Source organism: Phyllopteryx taeniolatus, chromosome 20 (assembly GCF_024500385.1).
Source record: "Phyllopteryx taeniolatus isolate TA_2022b chromosome 20, UOR_Ptae_1.2, whole genome shotgun sequence".
Classification (NCBI taxonomy): domain Eukaryota; kingdom Metazoa; phylum Chordata; class Actinopteri; order Syngnathiformes; family Syngnathidae; genus Phyllopteryx; species Phyllopteryx taeniolatus.
In genome coordinates this window covers 2178150-2197430 of record NC_084521.1, presented here as the reverse complement: position 1 = coordinate 2197430, position 19281 = coordinate 2178150, and the positions used below count along the sequence as shown (strand labels likewise).

The 19281-nt window shown below is 42.4% G+C and overlaps 2 long non-coding RNA genes across 2 annotated transcripts in view; both read right to left on the bottom strand.

Moving 5' to 3' along the window:
• Positions 1–4203: 4203 nt before the first annotated feature.
• On the bottom strand, positions 4204–7361 carry LOC133470478 (uncharacterized). The gene is made up of 3 exons (XR_009785990.1): positions 6988–7361; positions 6644–6850; positions 4204–4499 (listed from the first exon to the last, which is right to left on the bottom strand). It is a non-coding gene; the product is annotated as an uncharacterized LOC133470478 (long non-coding RNA).
• Positions 7362–8768: 1407 nt separating this feature from the next.
• LOC133470401 (uncharacterized) overlaps positions 8769–19281 on the bottom strand; it is a 70645-nt gene continuing 60132 nt past the window's right edge. Inside the window, exon 3 of the long non-coding RNA XR_009785971.1 lies at positions 8769–9305. This is a non-coding gene — a long non-coding RNA (uncharacterized LOC133470401). The remainder of the gene's footprint in view (positions 9306–19281) is intronic.

The window sequence follows — 19281 nt, the reverse complement described above, 5'->3', positions numbered from 1 at the left end:
AACGCTAACCCGGCCTTACAACCCTCATTTAAAAGTATAACGTGAAACCATAATCCTTCATGTAACGTTTGAACCCCTAATCGTTGTTCAAAACCTCAAGGTCAAAATGCTAATGTAAAACTCATTGTAACCCTAACCATGGCCTGAAATCCAAACCCTACCATTAAGCACCAATTTAAAACTCTTAACTCTTTTGAAATCTTAACCCAAACTTGAAATCATACCTTGAAACCCTAACCGCTCTTTGAAATTCTAAATCTGTCTTGGAACCCAAATTAGAAACCCTAACCCTTCTTTAAAATCCTAATTTGATACCCTAACCTGAGTTTGAAATCCTAATTTAAAAGCCTAAACCTTGTTTGACACCCTAATCCAAGTTTGTAACCCCAAATCAAAACCCTAACCTTTGTTTGAAAGCCTATTCCAAGCTTAAAATAGTAGCCCTGCTTTAAAACCCTAATTTATAACCGGAACCCTCACTTCAAACCCTAATCCAAGCTTGAAACCCCAATTTCAAACCCTTACCCTCATTTGGAACCTCAACGCAAGCTTAAAACCCTAATAAGAAACCCTAAACTTGCTTTAAAAGCCTAATATGAAACTCTAACCCTTGTTTGACCATTGTTTGAAACTGTAAAACTGTCTTTAAACCTTTATTGAAACCCCTAACCCTGTCTTCAAACCCTACTTTGCAAACCTAATACTGTCGTGAACCCCTTGAAGCGCTGCTGCAGTAAATCAAAGTCAGCGCTTCAGCAGATAGGACAATAGAAGTTGTCGTTGTGTCACGGCCTTTACAATTATTACCTCGATCAACTGATGTGTTTGCCCTTAATTAGTTCATCAATTAGGGCTGAAAACGAGCTTGTAGACAGCACCGTGCCGAATAGAAAATTAGGTTAGAGCCAAGATCAGCAAAGTGTGTTCTTTCATCACGGCTGACACCGCAGTCGTCTAATAATTAGTCCGACACGAGGGGATGTCACCCAGTGTTGTTTTATTTACACACCCACAATAACCAACACAAGCTTACGCCATCTCCACGGCAACCCAGCGGGGGAATTAACGAGCATCCGTCCCGCTTAAGAAAAAGAAAGACACGCCGTTATCGTCCGAGCTCTTAAAAGGTTTATTCTGTGGAAACGCTAATCCAGTTAGCGGACGATCAAACGACGTCTTGGTGCTTCGTTAACACTCTCGCGCGCGCGCTCATCAGCGTCATCAGCGCGTGCAAACAGACATCCGCAACGCAGTTATCTCAAAGGCAAATATTTCTTTATTTCATCAGCCAAAGTGGTCGTCAAAGAATTGCTTTGCTTTTAAAGGAGAATTGATGGAAGGAATAACCGTGCGGGAGTCCAACACGATCCGTTCAAGGAGGATTTTCCCACTTTGTTCCAATTGCAAATTCCATTTGCCGGTAACAAGTCATGTCAAATTGAACAAAACCAAAAATAAACTTTCCTTCTTGTTTTCGATTTTTCTTTGCTAGACTGAACGTCTTGGTTGAATTCACATTTGAGGCTCCACTTTCGTTTACTTTATAATGGTGATCTCCAATGACAAGCATGTAACTACATTTTTTTAAAAATATAAAACTCGAGAGTTGGGGCTTCAAGTTAGGAATTCATGCCAGGTTTTAAGCTATGGTAACGGTTTCAAAGTAGGGTTTCAAGTAACTAGCTCGGGGGCTAAATTTTCAAAAATGTTTTAGTTAAGGTCACCTGGAAATGGTCCCCCAAAAAATACCTTAAAATGATTGCTTCAAGCCAAATTGTCAAACTTCCTGTCTTTTTGGGCATGGCTTCTTGGGACTTTTTTTTATGGATCTACTCATGATAGACATGCCTACCAAATTTCATGTTTCTACTTAAAATCTGCTTTGGGGGCTGGATTTTTCCCCAAATTGCTCAAATTGACCCCGAAATGTCTGCTTTAAACTAAAATTGCAGACCTCCTGTATCTTTTTGGGCATGGCTTCTTGAGACTGTTTTGTGGGTCTACTCGAGATAGACATTTGTACCAAACTTCATGTTGCTAAGTCGAACTGGCTTCGGGGGCTACATTTTCAAAGAACGCGCAAGATACGTGTCGGTGAAGGACACTTACAAATGGCTAACATGACCCTAAAATGGCTGTTTCAAACCAAAATGACAAACTTCCTGTTCCTTCCTGGGCATGGCTTCTTGAGACATTTTTGTGGGTCTACCCGAAATAGACATTGCTACCAAGTGTCATGTTGCTAGGTTAAACTGGCTTGGGTGGGGGTGCTGAATTTTTTAAAAACATGGGCCTGCGGATCCAAACATTTTCATCAGAAGGTTGTGGAGGTTTGTGGATCTACTCATGATAGACACGTCGACCAAATTTCATGTCGCTAAGTGAAATTGGCTTCAGGGGCTTAAAGATTCTCTCTGGATGAAGAGGAGGAGGGCGAGGAGGAGGGCGAGAGATGCCAGGGGGTTCTCTCGCCCCCACCCGCCCGTGACGGAGTCACAAGGAGGGAGAGTGTAATTGTTCCTGGAGAGAACAAGAAAATGGGAAGAGCAAAAGAAACGAAGAGCGAGGAGGCGGCAGCGGTGGCTTCAAAGCAGCGTCACAGTTCTCCCAAACAAGTGCTTCACTTTAGATGATTTTTATTTTTTTTTTCCTCCTCATGCCAGAATCATCATATTCTGAGAGCGGCCGCACAACATGGCACCTTAATTGAAGCGGTGCAACACACTTATCTTCTATTAGATTAGAAAGCAGTGCCCTCAGGTGGAGGCATACATTACTACAAAGGGTCGAAGTGTCTCATTGGCACTTTGGAGTCACACACACAGCATCCATGTTGGAGGGCTGTGGGGCTACTTGTCCACCCACCCAAGCATCTTCTATACTATTTCTGTCCTCATTAGAGTCGCGGGTGAGCCGGAGCCCTGGTGGGGTACGCCCACAACTGGTCGCCAATCAATTATGAGCTCCCCCTACAGGTATGTGAAAGAATCACTCAATTAAATACTCGACATTTTTTTTTTAAATCCAGTACAGTACATTTGTTTAGTAGAGTTCAGTTGTATTTAACTAAAACCTGTTTAAAAACATTTATTCAGGAACAACTGATTTAAAATCATTATTTACGTATGTATTTTAAATTTTCCTATATTAAAGCACTTATAATAATATTAAATGTACTTTTTAGGAATAAAACCTGAACATTTACACTTTCCCACTGCACGTGAGAAAATTTTCAGGTTGAAACCTGAACCTCAGCCACTCTGTAGGACTTCTATAAATTTTTTTTATTATTACTTAAAAAGCTGCTGGCGAGGAATGACAGATTTGCAATGTGCAGAAGAGCCGAGTTTGATCTGCTATGATTGGCTTGTTTCCATTGCGAGGACGCGTTGCTTCACCAAACAAATCATCGTGTCATCATCCACACTGGGAACGTGACGCACACGCTTGGAAGCAGCCCTGCCGTGACTGAGATCGATGCCGGTGAGCTTTTTCAACATGGAGGGTCTAATAATCTTAGTGCCGCTCGTTTTGGCTTTCTAAGCAAACTTAAAGAAGCGCGATACTAAATATAACATTGCCTTTTATGGCAAAAAATAAAATAAAAGGAGCATGAGAGCCTTTTTTGTTTTGATCGCCCACAGGCTATAATGATAATTCAATTGTTTTCATGTTTAATTTAGTGTTGCCCATTTGTCTATTTTGTGTTTCAAATTTGGTAGCAATGGGCAAAAATCTCCAGGAGCAGTTTGTCATTGAAGGACATCTGGAAATGGCCGTGTGTACCAAAATCTCATGTTGCCAAGCGAAACTGTCTTCAGGGGCTAGATTTTCCCCCAAAATAATGCCTGGCAAATTTTTGATGTAGGACACCTGAAAAATAACACTGAATTGCCTGCTTTGAACCAAAATAGGAGACTTCGTGTCTCTTTCCGGGCATGGCCTCTTGAGACTTTTTTACAGGTCCACTTATGATAGACATGCCAACCGAATATCACATTTCTAAGTAATACTGGCTTCGGGGTTTGAATTTTTCAAAGAATCTTTGGGGAAGCACACCTGGAAATGGCCAACCCTACGTATATGCCATCTGTAATGACTTCCTCTGTTTTTTTCAGGCATGGCTTTTCGAGACTGGCTTTGGGGGCAGAATTTTCAAATAATTGTGGTCAATGTGACGGTAGTGACAATCGCTACATTTTAGAATAGCTTCCTTTTATTTTAGTACAAGTGATGTAATTCAGTCTTTAACATTTGTGGATAGTTTTTCTTGCCTGCGGGGCCGCCGATGTCGGACAACGATGCAATGACGAGAGGCGCGTGCACCCGTCGACCTCCCATTCATGTTTGCTTCCTGCTGCTCTGATGTATGTAATGAATTCCCAGCAGCGGTGAGTCAGTGCGGATCAAAGAGCAGCCTCCGTCCGTAATGCGTGCCGCCCATGTCACACACAGGTGCCAGCTGTTTCCGAAACCATCGCCCCTTCACTTTCGACCATCTAGGGCGAGAGAGGTGATTTAAAAAAACCCAAAAACAAACAAACAAAAAAAAACAATGTACCGCTTCTAGAATGCGCTAATGAACGGAAACGATGCTGGCGCGCTTTCAAAGGGTTGCCATGGCGACGGCGGTGCAGTGCCAGAGTCATGACCGCACAGGCTCGAGAGGAAAAAAAAAACAAAACGCGCTACCTCAGCTGGGATGGCGGATGGGAGAGCATCAAGGGCAACAAGGCGCCGTCCCGCCCCCGTCGATTAACCCGCCGCTCGGAATTTGGACTTAGTGTGAAAGAAAAAACACAACTTGTTCCATTCATCTCCTTAAATTCATCAACGCTTCCATCAAGAAGCTGCAGGCTGCCTTTGGCTCTCCTCCAGTCGTCATTATCTCACGCTGCATTTGCACTGCAGGTACTAACGAGTGGTCAGATGTCTCTACACTTCCAATGTTTTTATATATTTGCATCATTCATATTTCCATTTCTATACCGTATTTGCATTAAACCTCATGTCTATATAACAGTAATGTACTGCATTTACATCATATTTAATCTATGTACCTGTAATTTACAGTTTACCTCTAATTATTTACAGTATATTTCATGTTCTATACTCCTTTAATGTTCCATATTTATATCATATTTAATTTTCATGCAGGTATAATGTACTACATTTACATCATATTTAATGATCGACACATTTAAGGAAACAATTTGCAACTCCAATGTTGCATATTTACACCATATGTTATGTCTGTATCCATGTAATTGTCATATTTACATCACATTTCTTTTCTATACACCTAATGTACAACATTTACATAATCTTTAATGAATGTCCCTCTACTCTACCATATTTATCATATTTAATGTCTCTACACATCTGACAGACCACATTTCAATGATATTTAATGTACAGGCATCTCTAATGTATCTATCCAATTAATTTACCATATACACCTGTAATGAACCATATTTACATTATATTTAATGTTCGATACACCTACTGCACCATATGCACCTCTGATATATTGACATTTTTCTTATTCTTTATTTTCAATGTATGAACACCTCTAATTCTAATTATGTACATGAAACGTAATCGTTTCCACATATCTAATGTCGCATATTTTCATCATCTATAATAGCTTGACACCTCTAATGTGCCATTTACATCACATTTAATGCACAGTATATTTACACCTGTAATGTGCCACATTTGCATCTTCTTTATTATCTACGTACTGTACTTTCGAACATTCGGCATGGTTTTGATACCGCGCATTAGCGTGCACCTACGTCGTCAATTTGCCGATTCCAATCATTTCCGTGAGGTAACGAAAGGGATTGCCCCTTAACATCTCGTCACAGGAGTCCACTTTCTGCTCCTTATTGTATATCGCTCTTATATTGTATTGGTCCGATGCCCCCCCCTCCCCCCGCTGAGTGTGTAACCCCCGGTTAACCGAGCGAGCACACGCACATTGATTGCAAACGCAAACACTCAAGTGGAGTCGGTCATTTCCAGGCAAGACATAACTCATTCATTGCGCTGTTGAAACAGGACCACCAGGAGGTCCTCCGAGCGAGCCAGCGCGTTGACCGCTTTGAGCTCGAGTTATTCATCAGCTGCTAAAGCGCCGTTAAAGAGCTCTCCGAGGACCGGCAGACGATTGCAGATTCACACGTGGTCCACTTGAACGCCGCCGCTATGAATATTTCATTCAGATCATCTACGGCGAGATTCTCCCGGATGCGACGTCACTTTTGCTTTTGGTCCCTCGCTATTGACAAAGCCGGCTCGTAAGTGCTCAATTTCACGGCCGATCGAGTTCGCTAACCGCTTCAGTCGGACTTTGGCGAATGTGAAAGCAGACGGGAAATGTTAATGGACCCTTTAGAAGGGCGTGAAGGCGTTGAGATGTGGTAAAAGAGGCAATATACTGTCAAAAGTACGAGAAAGATCTGCCGATCTGTGTTTTTCACAACACAAGTTTTTCCACTTTCATTTACAATACTGTATATAGTGCTTAATAGTAGAGATATAGCATTGAAGTGTTTTTCACCATTTCAGTTCTTAGGCATGGCCCTTCCACACGGTATAAGAACTTGAGCGCCTTCATTCGCAATTGCCAGTAACTCACCCAATCATGTTCGCTCACGAGCTAGCCGGTGGCTAGCGCCTCTCGGCGCAGCGTGAAAGACCTCGCGGCCACCCTCTGCGATATATTCCAGCCGCCAGTAGCTTTAAGCGGATATATTTTCGCGGCTCAAACATGTAGAGGTGTGTAGGCATAAGGATGATCGACGAGGTGGCATCCAATTTTCAGCGGCGTATGGATTTACGCATTCTGTGGAGAGAGAGGAGACAACGGCTTGATTTTATATACAGTACTTGGTACATTTTTGTAATCATTCAAATTTGGCAGGGTTCCTAAAAACAATCTTCTTTGTCATACTTTGGACTAATTATGTCACGCTAACCTACCTGGATCATGCAGTTGAACCACATTTAATGAGAAGCGTTTGGAAAAACTCTCCCACCGTCAAGCTTCAGAAGATGCTACAAAGAAAATGGTTTGGATTATTCTTTTCATCAGGAGAACCGAAGACGAAACGTATGAATTTTACAACTGCTCCTGTCGCCAAGCCATTTCTTTTTAGAGATTTATTTTTTTATTTTTTTCGGGGGCAGCTGCAGCTGAGCGCCAGCTGACAGAGGTTTCCAATTACCCCACAGTGGAGGATGAAACAGGTGGTGCCTTTAATTGCTTTCTGCTAGCCCACCGGCGCTAGCCTTAGCTGGGCGAAGTCCGCGCAAACGACGACGTCCAGAATTAGCCCGAAAAATGTCCATCGGCCAATCAAAGCGGGTCTTTGCATCAAAGCCATGAAAGCCGCACAAATAACAACTTTTGAGATTGCATTGTGGGGAAGCGGTGAAAGTAGAAAGCGTTTCATCTCCAAGGCTCTGCCGGACTTGTGGGATTGGCTTTTTTAATATGAAGGAGACGCAATTTGCTGCGCTGTTCTGGCGTCCAAGGCTGATGAATATTCAAACGCTTGATGAAAGTTGATGCAAAAGCAGTTTACACAACCTTAACAATTCCTCATCAACAGCACATTCTGCATGACCGCAAGTACTAATCGGGGTGTGCGTGTCGTCATGCCACACACATTCACACAAATATCAAGTACACTGTGTATAGTAGGGGTGCCACTTCGTAGTTATGGTTGGCCTCATGGTGACTCCACATAAAAGAAAATGTCTTGGGGTGTAATGGTATATACCTTGGTTTTAAGGTCACAGTTGGGTCATTGGGTACGGTAAGAGTTTGAGTTTGACATTTTGCCAAAAGCATGTCGCTAAATATGATGTCCTCCAGCCAGAAGCTGAGCTGTGCTGTGTTTGTTTGCAGACTCGCCGTGTTGCTAGAGCAGGGGTTCGAAAACTGTTTCGGTCCGAGGACCCCCTGACGGGAGAATTTTTCCCAAGGACCCCTTTGTAATTCGATTAAAAATAAATATGATGTGCACCCCTACATTGCATAGGAATTAAACATTTTTGCGGAAAAAAAAGTTGCAAAGTTACAATCACCAACATTTTTGACAAGAAAGTTGTAATATGAGGATATCCTACTTTTCAAGAAAAAAAGATCCTATCATCCTAACATGAACAAAGATATTTTGTTGGGATCAATGATCGTACGAAATTTTCCAAGATAGTCGTAATATTATTATATTAAAGTTAACTTAAGGGAAGGAAGCCATATTCTCACAAGTACATTTCAAGAACATTCTTGTAATACACTGCCTTTTATTATGGAAAAGATGCCTTTATTCTCTTAAATAGGACTACATTCGAGAAAAAATAAACACCCTGTTCTTGAATAAAAATATTACTTTATTCCTGTAGTTAAAAAATGTGATGTCTCACTATCATATCAGTGCTTTTAATTGGCCCAACGCTGATGCTGGGAAACGTAATTAGTGATGTTTTTTAATTTAATTTGTCCACTGGTCCCCACACGTGTAGGTGTTTTTTTTTTAATTTTTTTTTTATAAACAACACAATTTTATTGCAATTTTGTGGATCCGCAAGCAGTTACCCTTCTTGTCCCTTAGCCTAAATTTCCATGTGGGAAACCTAATAACCAAGCTAAAAACTGAATTCAAGGAAATATGGCAAGCTTTCGCTGGCCACATAAAATGTGGGGGGGGGGGCATATCTGGCCCACAAGCCTTGATTGGGTGTGTGTGTGTGTGTGTGTGTGTGTGTCCATATTTGTCAGCTGTGCAAGTGGCCCAGTGATTGCCCCGTGTTCCCATTTGGCCTGCGTCTAATCACCAGAGTCCACCCGTAAATCCTCACTATCGCCTCGGCATCAGGACAGGACCTAGGGAGCCCATTTCCTCCAAGAGCCTCACAAGCTGGAAACTTCTCGACGGCCACAATCCAATTGTTGGCGGCGTAGCGCGGAACACCCAAGCGGCAAAGCGAATCAGGTGTGGCGGCAGTGGATCGGAGTCGGCAGAATCGTTATTACGACGAGGAGGTCACGGGGGACGTTGGCAACGTTGGACCTTAGGTGTGCTCCTTAAAATGTAAAAACACAATAGAGCAATTTACTGCTGACTTTGAGATAGGGATCATCTCATGACTGGTTCACTTGTTCATCCTGTAGTTTGTCGATGGCTGACTCAAAAGTGCGTCAGCAAGTGGCCGCTGCGCGGGGGCCACAATGCATCTGGCATATTTTACGACGCATGCCTTCCTTTGTAGGTCGGAACCAGGTTGGATTTGCTCTGGGGAAAAAAAAGAGGAAAAGTAACATATTCCTTTCCACATAACACATTTACCATGGCTTGAAACACACATTTTAAAAGTCTAATGCTTGCTTAAAACCCTAACGTAGAAACCTAACCCTGTGAGCCCCTAATTTGAAACCCTAACCCAGGCTTGAAACCCCGAGACACTAATTTGAAATGTTAGTCTTTGCTTGAAAGGCTAACCCAGGTTTGAAACCCTAATTTGTTAGCCTATTCCTTGCTAGAAACCCTAACCAGTCTTTAAATCCTGATTTGAATCCTTAACCTGTCTTGGAAAGCCTAACTCATCTTGAAACCTGAATTTAGACCCTAACCTTGGGTGGAGACCCAAATTTGAAACACTAACCATTGCTTTAAACCCGAACCCTGTCTTAAAACCGGGACTTGAAAGCGTAATCTTTGTTTGAAACCCTATCCCTGTGAGATCCTAATTTGCAACCATAACCTGTGCTGCAAACGCTAACCCAGAATTGAAACATTAGCCATGTTTGGGAACACTAATTTCAAACCTAACCTTTGCTTTGCTAACGTCGATTTTGCATTTCTATAACATGACTCCTCGTCTGCTGAATACACCGGCTTCGCCTCCATGTCCTGAACGTTTCTACGGCGAGGAGGGAAAGTCACCAGGAAGGTCGGCAACGTTGGTTGGAACCTCTGTAAGCGTTCCAGCTGGTGTGGATACAAGTGATCATTAGTTGGGTTGGAACGAAGCCTCGAGGGGGGGAAGGCGGGAGGAGGAGGAGGAGGAGGAGGAAGAAGGGATGATGCCGGATGAGCTTCTCTGAGATGTCGACTGTCGTGAAGCACACTGGAGATGGTAAAACCCGAATTTGAAACCATAACCCCAGCTTTTAACACAAAATTGAAAGCCTCACCCTGCCTTGAAAACCTTAACCTTTGATTGAAACCATAAACCTGGCTTGAAACCCTACTTTGGAACTTTTGAGTCTCGCTTGAAAGCCTCTTTGGAAATCGCAAACATATCTTCAAACCCAAACCTTGTGTTGAAAAACTAGTCCAGGCCTGAAACCCTAACACTGTCTTCAAACCCTTATTTTAAACCTTAAATTGAAACCATAAACCTGGGTTCAAACCCTAAAATGAAACCCTCACTGCGGCTCGAAGCTGTAACCCAGGTCTTTAAACCTTGGTTCGAAACCTTAACCTTAGTTTGAAACCCTACTTTGAAAGCCTAACCCTGTCTCGAAACCCTCACCTTGTCTTTCAACTGCTTTCACTAAATGCAGACAGATGCGACATGTCTTCCAACCTGAATTAGTGAATGCTGAATGACGAGCAGATAATCTTCAGCCAACAAAAAGGCGAGCTTGACGAGCGAGCTCAGAATTGAGACTCGGGTGTCTGTGCTGCCAAATTGTAGTTGATCACATCGCAAATTGGTCTTTGCGCCGTCTGGCTCCCCAATAAGAGCGCCCCGCTGGGCCAGCTGCTGGCGCTACTGAGCGCGCACCAGTCTCATGCCAGCGGCCGGACCTTTTATGGCCGTCCAGCGCTTATATTTAGATGCATGCTTCTTTGGACTTTGACGGCAAAAGCCCTTAATCTAGTTTTGTGTTTTGTTCTTTATTCCGGCCAGACAAGCATTTAAGATTCTGTGTGGGAAAAGCTGGCGCATTCTTGGATGGCATCACCAGTAAACAAAGCCTTCTGTGTCATAATTGAGAAAACAAGGTAAACGAATGGTTGAATGGTGATTTTTAGCTGCCTTCTAGACTCAAGACTGTTGCAGTTTGAACGCGTAACGTGTCAGTTGAAAAGATGTCACGAAAGGTCAACTTTCAAGGGAACTGGCCGTGATTTACATTTCAACAGGTAAGATGATTCAAAATTCAGACCTAGTTCACGTGATCATTGAGGGACCAGGCTTGAAACCCTAACCTTTGTTTGAAACCCTACTTTGAAAGCCTAACCCTGATTTGAAACCATAAATTGAATCCGAATGCTAATCCAATCCTGACGTGGTAATTTGAAACTGCAGCCTTTGTTATAAACCCTACTTTACAACTCTAACCTTGGCTTGAAACCCTAATTTGAAACCGTAACCTTGACTAAGCGTGCCCACACCTCTCCTCACTTGAGCGGATCAATGAGCGTTTACTTGTAGAAGTCTTTGAAAGTGATCAATTATTGAGAGAAAGTGATCATTCTTCTTCATTCTTCCATATCGGCAACAGCAGCGTTCCGCACGCAGACAACTTCCCCTTTCAGTGCACATCTGCTTTGGACGGTTGCTCTGCATCTTTTATTCATGTTTCGTCTTTTACATTTTTTATAACGTCTTGGTGGGCGGTCGGTGGCGGCGGCGTCTCCCTCGCGCCACCGGCTCTGCGGCTTCAAAGCTTCGGGTCTGCGCTTGCGTCCGCACGACCTTTGTGGACTTTGCGCCCGTCGGCTGTGCTCTCTGTCCAGCGCTGGCTTTTGTCCTCTGAATGTTTCATGAGAATCCAACCCATCTCTTTCTTTCTACGCCCGGCGTGGCCTTAAACAGTTAAGTATTTGTTTGTTTGCCACATGTAAACAATACGAGGCCAGAGATCAAACTTTCCCGCAGCTGCTCGTACGGAAACAAAGTCGAGTGCGATGCAAAAACTCAATCTGACCAAGAATGTCATATTCAGTCAAAGCTAATTAAAATAAGACTCCTGACCAAAAAAGTGAATTGTTTTTAGATGATTTTCTTTGGTTTGAAACTAATTTTTACCTGAAATGAGTTGGGAAAAAAACATTGCCAGTGGAGTAAGACAAAAAAACTCTCCCCCCCTCTCTGCCACAATGGTGTTAGCCAAAGGTAATGGAGATCCAAGTAAATGAAATTAAATCTTCGTGTTTAATCAAAATAAGACCTTTGCAAACATCTTCTCTGACTTTGGAAAACAATGAACATTTTTGCCTATTTTCTGACGTTACGGACCAAACCTTTAAATTAATCATAATCGATTTATGTTTGTGCATTTTCTGCACTGTCAATTTGAAATAACGTCCTGTTTTATACTAAAGGGATGAAAATCAGAGAAAAGTCACTGATTGACTGAAAAAATTATTGACAGATTAATCAGTTATTAAAATAATGGTTAGTTGCAGCCCTACTTAAACACCAAATGTTCCGTATTGGCAATCCCTCAACAATGTGCACTAATGTAGCACAAAGAATTCCAAGGTAATCCCAGGTTGTAACCTTAATTTAAAACCCAATGCCTTGTTAAAATCCTAACTTGAAACCCTAACCTTGTCCACAAAATTTCGTCATTCGACCTTTTGAGTGAATTGGCGTAAGCTGGCTGAGAAGCAGATAAGTGTCTCCAAAGGGAACTTGATGAGTGTCCATAGAATCGGGTGAGAGGATGCATGAAATCAACTCGTGGGCGTCAATAAAACGAGAATGTTTCGAGCAAGTCTCGCGTCCCTCTTAGGGAACTCGATGTCCCTCTTAGGGAACTCGATGTCCTGATGATTGGGGCTTCAGTTGGGGCTCGCTAGCTTCTCTCGTTGCCATGGCGATGATCTGTGGACCTGAAGCTGTGCTTTCTTTTTAAACTTGAAAGCCAAGCTCTGACTGAGAGTTCATCATAAGCTTTTCATATTTATTTGTAATGCTGGTTGTCGTTTGCGATGTCGCAGAGCCGCTTGACATTATCAAGATATTCAACCAAAACTCAATCATCTTTATTTACAAGAGCAACCCTGACTTGAAACCCTAATAAACAAAGCCTAATTTGAAAACCAAACCATAAGCTTGAAACGCTAATTTGAGATCTTAACTTGAAACGCAAACAGCGGCGTCAAACCCTAATTTGAAACACTAAATCAAAACCCAAACGCAGACATCAACTCCTAACCATTTTGAAACACTTTTTTTGAAACTCTCATCAGGTGTGAAATCCTAATTTGAAAGTCCAAACTTCAAACCTGAAGCTTCGGATAGAATCCTCAATTTGAATGCCTAGACTTTGTTTGAAACAGTACCTGCATTTGCAATCCTAATTTCAAACCCTAACCTTAATTGAAAGGCTTGATTGTAAACCCTAGCTTTGATTTGAAACCTTAACTTTCAAACTTTCAAACAAGATATTCAAACACTAAACAAAAAAAACACGACACTTTTTGGCGGCATTGGAATGGATTAATGATATTTGCATTCATTTCAATAGGGAAAGATGATTTGAGATGGGACAGTTTTCAATGTATTCACAGAACCAATTAAGCTCATTAAGTCAAGGCACAACTGTAATCCCTTTTAATGTGCAGTGTTTTTTTCTTTTTTTTGTGGAGCTCTTGTACTGGATCTCATTAGTTCTTGTATGTGTACTCAATGTCCACGGCGTGTGTACCGTGTGTATATTGTGTAAACTCTGTGTAGCGTGTGCGTAATTGTGTGTAAACTGTGTGAAATGATGTTTGTGTTTGTGTCCCCTCTGAGTTGACTTGGCTTTAATGAAAAGAGGCAGCAAAGCTTTTAAAGTGACCCAGCGCTACTCACAGCTCACCGTGCACATTGTAAGTCCAATAAAAGAGTGTTTTTCAACCGCTCTGGGCCTAATAAGAGCCGAGCTATGTGAGACAAAAGACAGAAAGACGAAAAAAGTGAGTCACAGACGCTCGTATCAGCACACGCGTGACGGCCTTATGAGTCACAATCGATGCATTTCCAGAGAAGCAAACACTCTGAGAGGCAAACAGTATGTGTGTCTGTGTGACAAAACAGCTGAGCTTGAATAATGACGCCTGGGCGGGCTCATGGCTTATTCATGTGCGCCGTACCTGGCAGCCCGGCTATCAACGGAGCGTACATCTCACAGCACAAATATGAAATATCATCTCGCTTCTGAGCCGAGTGCCAGCGGTCGCAGGGGGCTCACATGCTGGATTGCCTAGTTGGAATGTTTATTTATTTATTTATTTATTTTACTCGATGTGTGTATTAATCAGCCTGATTAGCCAGAACCATGTCTTCATGCTGGACGACCTCAAGAGCGTCACAGGTCCCCTGCTGGACCCCCTGCAGTTTGCCTACCGAGCAAACAGGTCCGTGGATGATGCGGTCAATATGGGACTGCACTTCATCCGAGAACACCTCGACGGCGCGGGGACCTATGCGAGGATCCTGTTCGTGGACTTCGGCTATGCATTCAACACCATCATCCCCAAACTTCACTCCTCCAAGCTTCTCCAGCTCAACGTCTCGCCTGCCATCTGCCAGTGGATTTACAGCTTCCTGACGGGCAGGACACAGCAGGTGAGGCTGGGGGAGGCCACCTCATCCACACGCAGCATCAGCACTGGGGCGCCCCAAGGTTGTGTCCTCTCTCCGCTGCTCTTCTCTCTCTACACGAACGACTGCACCTCAACACACCCGGCTGTCAAACTCCTGAAGTTTGCAGATGACACCACAGTCATCGGTCTCATCAAAGACGGTGACGAGTCTGCGTATCGACAGGAAGTGGAGCGGCTGGAGCTGCGGCGCGGCCGACACAATCTGGAGCTGAACACGCTCAAGACTGTAGAGATGATCGTGGACTTCGGGAGGCATCCCTCGCCACAGCTGCCCCTCACGCTGTCCAACTGCCTTGTGTCAACCGTCGAGACCTTCAAGTTCCTGGGAATTCCAGTCTCTCAGGACCTGAAGTGGGAGTTCAACATCAACTCCATCCTCAAAAAGGCCCAGCAGAGGATGTACTTCCTGCGGCTTCTGAGAAAGCACAGCCTGCCACAGGAGCTGTTGAGGCAGTTCTACACAGCGGTCATCAAATCAGTCCTGTGTTCTTCCATCACAGTCTGGTTTGGTGCTGCTACAAAAAAGGACAAACTCCGACTGCAACGGACAATCAAAACTGCTGGAAAGATTGTCGGTACCCTCCTACCCAACCTTGAGGACTTGCACGCTGCCAGAAGTAAGACAAGAGCGTGCAAAATCCTCTCGGACCCTCCACATCCCGGTCACCAGCTCTTTCATCTCCTTCCCTCAGGTAGGCGCTACCGATCAATGCAAACTAAAACTAGTAGACATTACAAAAGCTTCTTCCCTCTTGCCATTAAATTCTTAAACAGTTCACTTCCAATTCCATTGCAACATGCTGCCTATTTAAAAAAAGTTTGAGTTTGTTGTCACATTTCTGTCGGACCAATTATATATTACTCGTGCACTCACTGAAGTAGTCTCGCCACATTGCACTATTTGCATATCTGTTGTTGACCAATACTGGCCACTCATGTGCCTGAGTTGCATCTGCACAATCGACTTTGTCCCAGATTATCGCACTACCAGTAACTTTAAACTGCATACATTTCTTGAAGTCTCTGCGCCCTTTGCACAATGGTCATTGCACCGGATTATTGCTATATTAGTCAGTCAAACTGCTCTCATTGCGAGAGAACTTTGCATCTTTTTGCACAATTGTCAATTTTTATTTTTTTTTAAAAGAAATACATTTTTTTTTTTTTTTAAATTGTACCGGCCTTACCAGATTACGAGCAACCTTTTATTGCTCAGTGACTGTTTTTCTCAATGTCTTTATGTCTCAAAAGTGTTCTCTGTTGTCGTAGAGCAGCTCCAATTACCGGAGACAAATTCCTTGTGTGTTTTTGACATACTTGGCGAAATAAAGATGATTCTGATTCAAACACTCATTCAAAACCTTAACCCTGGTCTGAAATCTTAATTTGAAACCTAGACCGTAATTTCAAACCTGAACATGGGTTTGAAACCCTAAACCTGGATTCAAAACATGAATCCAGGCTAACCTTTACCTAACCCTTCAACTCTAACCTTAACCCTAACCCCTAAACCAGGATCAAAAAACTAATTTGAATCCCTAACCTCGTCTTGGAACCTTAATTTGAAACCCTAACCCTAGCTTGAAGCACTATATGAGGCTGAAACCTTGACATCAAAACCCAACCTGAAACCTTCATTTGAAATCCTAACCCTGTCTTGAAACCTTAACCATAATTTAAAATACTGACAAAACTTTAAAACCCTAATTCTGGTTTCAAACATAAGTCATGGCTTCAAACCCTAATTTGAAACCATAACCCTATCTTTAAAACTCATTGGAAACCCTAACCTTTGTTTGAAACAAAAAAACATCCTACATTAAAAACCTTTCACAGCTTAATCTTAATCTAAAAAAATTCTCCAGGTATGAAATTGTATTTTGAAAACCTAATCCTAGTTTGAAACACCGATGCATGTTTAGAAAAAACAAAAAACCTTCTTTTTGTGCTTTCTTTGTAGCTAACGTGTGCTGACATTGATTAGCGAGCGGTGGGTGCGTTGGCCTCGTCTTCACCAGATGGTCGCTGGTTCGACTTCAATTCCAGCTCTCAATGTCGCCGCATCCTTCAGGTAAGGACTCACCTCGGCCCCCCGCTCACTAACTTCATTTTTTGATTTGTTTTATTGGCCGTCCTGCGGCCAACGTCCTACATAACGATGTCGGGGACGGCGGTGACGGACGCGCTGGAGGTTTGCGTGCGCGTGCTCTCTGTGCTGAAGGCCTTGTTTTGATCATGCGTGATGAAATACTGAAAAAAACTGCAAAGAAATATTTGATTTCGGATTGTAAACAGACTTGAACTCCCAAATCTGGCTTGAAATCTTATATCATACCCTAACCCTGTTTTGAAACCTGCATTTGAAACCCTAATACGACCTTAAAAACTTAATTTGAAGCAATCAATCAATGAATATACGGAGCATCAAATGACTTCCTGTGTATGCTAGATAATGATTAGTGACATGATCGTTTGAATGCAAACTTGCAAACATTTTGTTTTCTTTGCAGCTGGTGTCTTCGGACTAAAGTTGAATACATATATATCATTTGTCTCTACATATATGATATATGTTAACACGAGCCTAAACATCGGCTATTCTCACCTTTGCTGGCTCTGTGGTGACAGCTTGTGTAAAAATAGAAATTGTAGACTTTCAAAGTTCCCGCGGTCCCCTTCGCCATTCACCTGAACTGGTTTTTGCCTGTTTTGACGAATGAGGAAGTAGTTTGCTCCTATATCAGAATAGCCTGTTTTGAGCAGTAGCGTGCAAAGGGTGGGGGGCAGAGGGGGCGGTGGCCGCAGGCGCCCACTTGGGAGGCCATCCAAACCGATTTGGGTGGGCATCAAAATGCCCCCCACGCACTCCTGACGGATGTATTGAGCATGAAAAGCATCTGTCAAAGCCAATACTTTCAAAATTCCCCATCTGAACTTTTTATGGAAATTTCCAGTAAACCTTTGGGAAATTTACCAGAAATTTTCCACCCCTTTGCAACTGTAACGAGGCCGCCAAGCCTTGAGGACGTCCTTTCTGCATTGCGGGTCGTCCTCACGTCAAGTCTGCACCCGCTGGATCCGAGGATACGTGGGCTTTGTGTTGGGATTTAGGCCAGGATTGAGCAGTAATGGTTTGCAGTCCCGGAGGATTCTTCTGATGAGGCGCAATTGGACTCGTTGGCTCCTTCCATCGATTTGTTTTTCGCCGGGCTTCACTTTTCTCATTTTTAACGACTTGCAAAGACCATAATTCTATCGAACACCGCCGGGCCGCTTCTTATCCCGGCTTTGTTTTGATCGCAGCCCGAAAGTCGTTTGGGTCTTGCTTGTGGAGAGAGGAAGAAAAACAGCACCGCTGATGGAATTCAATACTTTGGAGGCGGCAAACGCGTCCGGGTGGATCGTTCGACTAATTGATTTTCATACCGTCACTTTATAAGTTACTTTTATTAAAATAATTTTGTGGACTGTTTGATGAACACAAATGAACTCAGTGAGGGACGATTTCTCGGATTGCACAATCTAATGAGAGCAATACGAAAATTGCAGCATTGTGCCATCAAAACGGAGCATTATTAACTTTTTGATACACATCTTTCATTTCAAAGTGTACCCAATGAAGTGGCCAGTTAGTGTACGTAATATACTGTAGCATTTGTCAATTTCCAGTCTTTTACAATGGAAATGCTAAAAGTTATAAACATTTCAAATATTGGCTCTACAGCTGAACTTCATTTTAAAAGTTTACCTTTAAGTTTTTTAAAGATTTGACATGTTAGCATGTAGCTACTCATTCCAGTTTATCTTGCTGTATTCGGTTAGTAACGTTTCTTAAAAAGAAAAACACAACTAATATATGTTCAAACAAAATGTGCAAAAAAAAAAAACAGGTTTCCATAGACTTTTTCTGTTTTTATGTAAGTCCCCCAAATTAAGAGAAATGTTCCATATTTACAGTACCTGCCCCCATCTACATTTCTCAACCCTTTCGAGCCATTCCAACTTCAAACTCTTTTGCTCATTCATATACGGAGCTATTTGTAACATTCCCAAAATTCCCACAGCTTCACAGTAAAATGCACAAATTAAGAGACATTTTATATATTTACGTCCTCCTTCCACATTTCTTGACCAATTCAAACCATTAGAACTTTTGGTCTCACATTTGACATTTCAACTATTCAATTAATTCTATATTTCAGCTCAGCATTTCAGCATTTACACATATTTCTACAGAAATTACCTCTCTAGTTGATCTTAATATCAACACGTACCAAGAGAAGGAAACACTATATGTCATATTTTTCTTCATTAAACCAAGACCTTCAATAGCTAGCGTTGACTCGACTTTTACGCTACCAAAACGTGTTCCCGTAGTTTTGCTAATTTTGTGAACTGAGTAACAAGCTACATCAGTTATGATAAGAATGAAAAAAAAAAAAAACACTTTCCTGGTATGAGTTTTTCTAGACCCCAAGGTCTCAATAAATCAAGAAAGATCTCGACCACAGTTGACTTTTCCTCTCTTTGTTTACATCTTTTTTACATTGTGCCATCTTGAAAAAAGTAACAAGCCTATTTTGACAAAGTCAGGAGTAGAAAGTACACAACTCTTCTCAAATGTAGGAAGTAAAAAAAAGTTTTCAGAACAATAAAT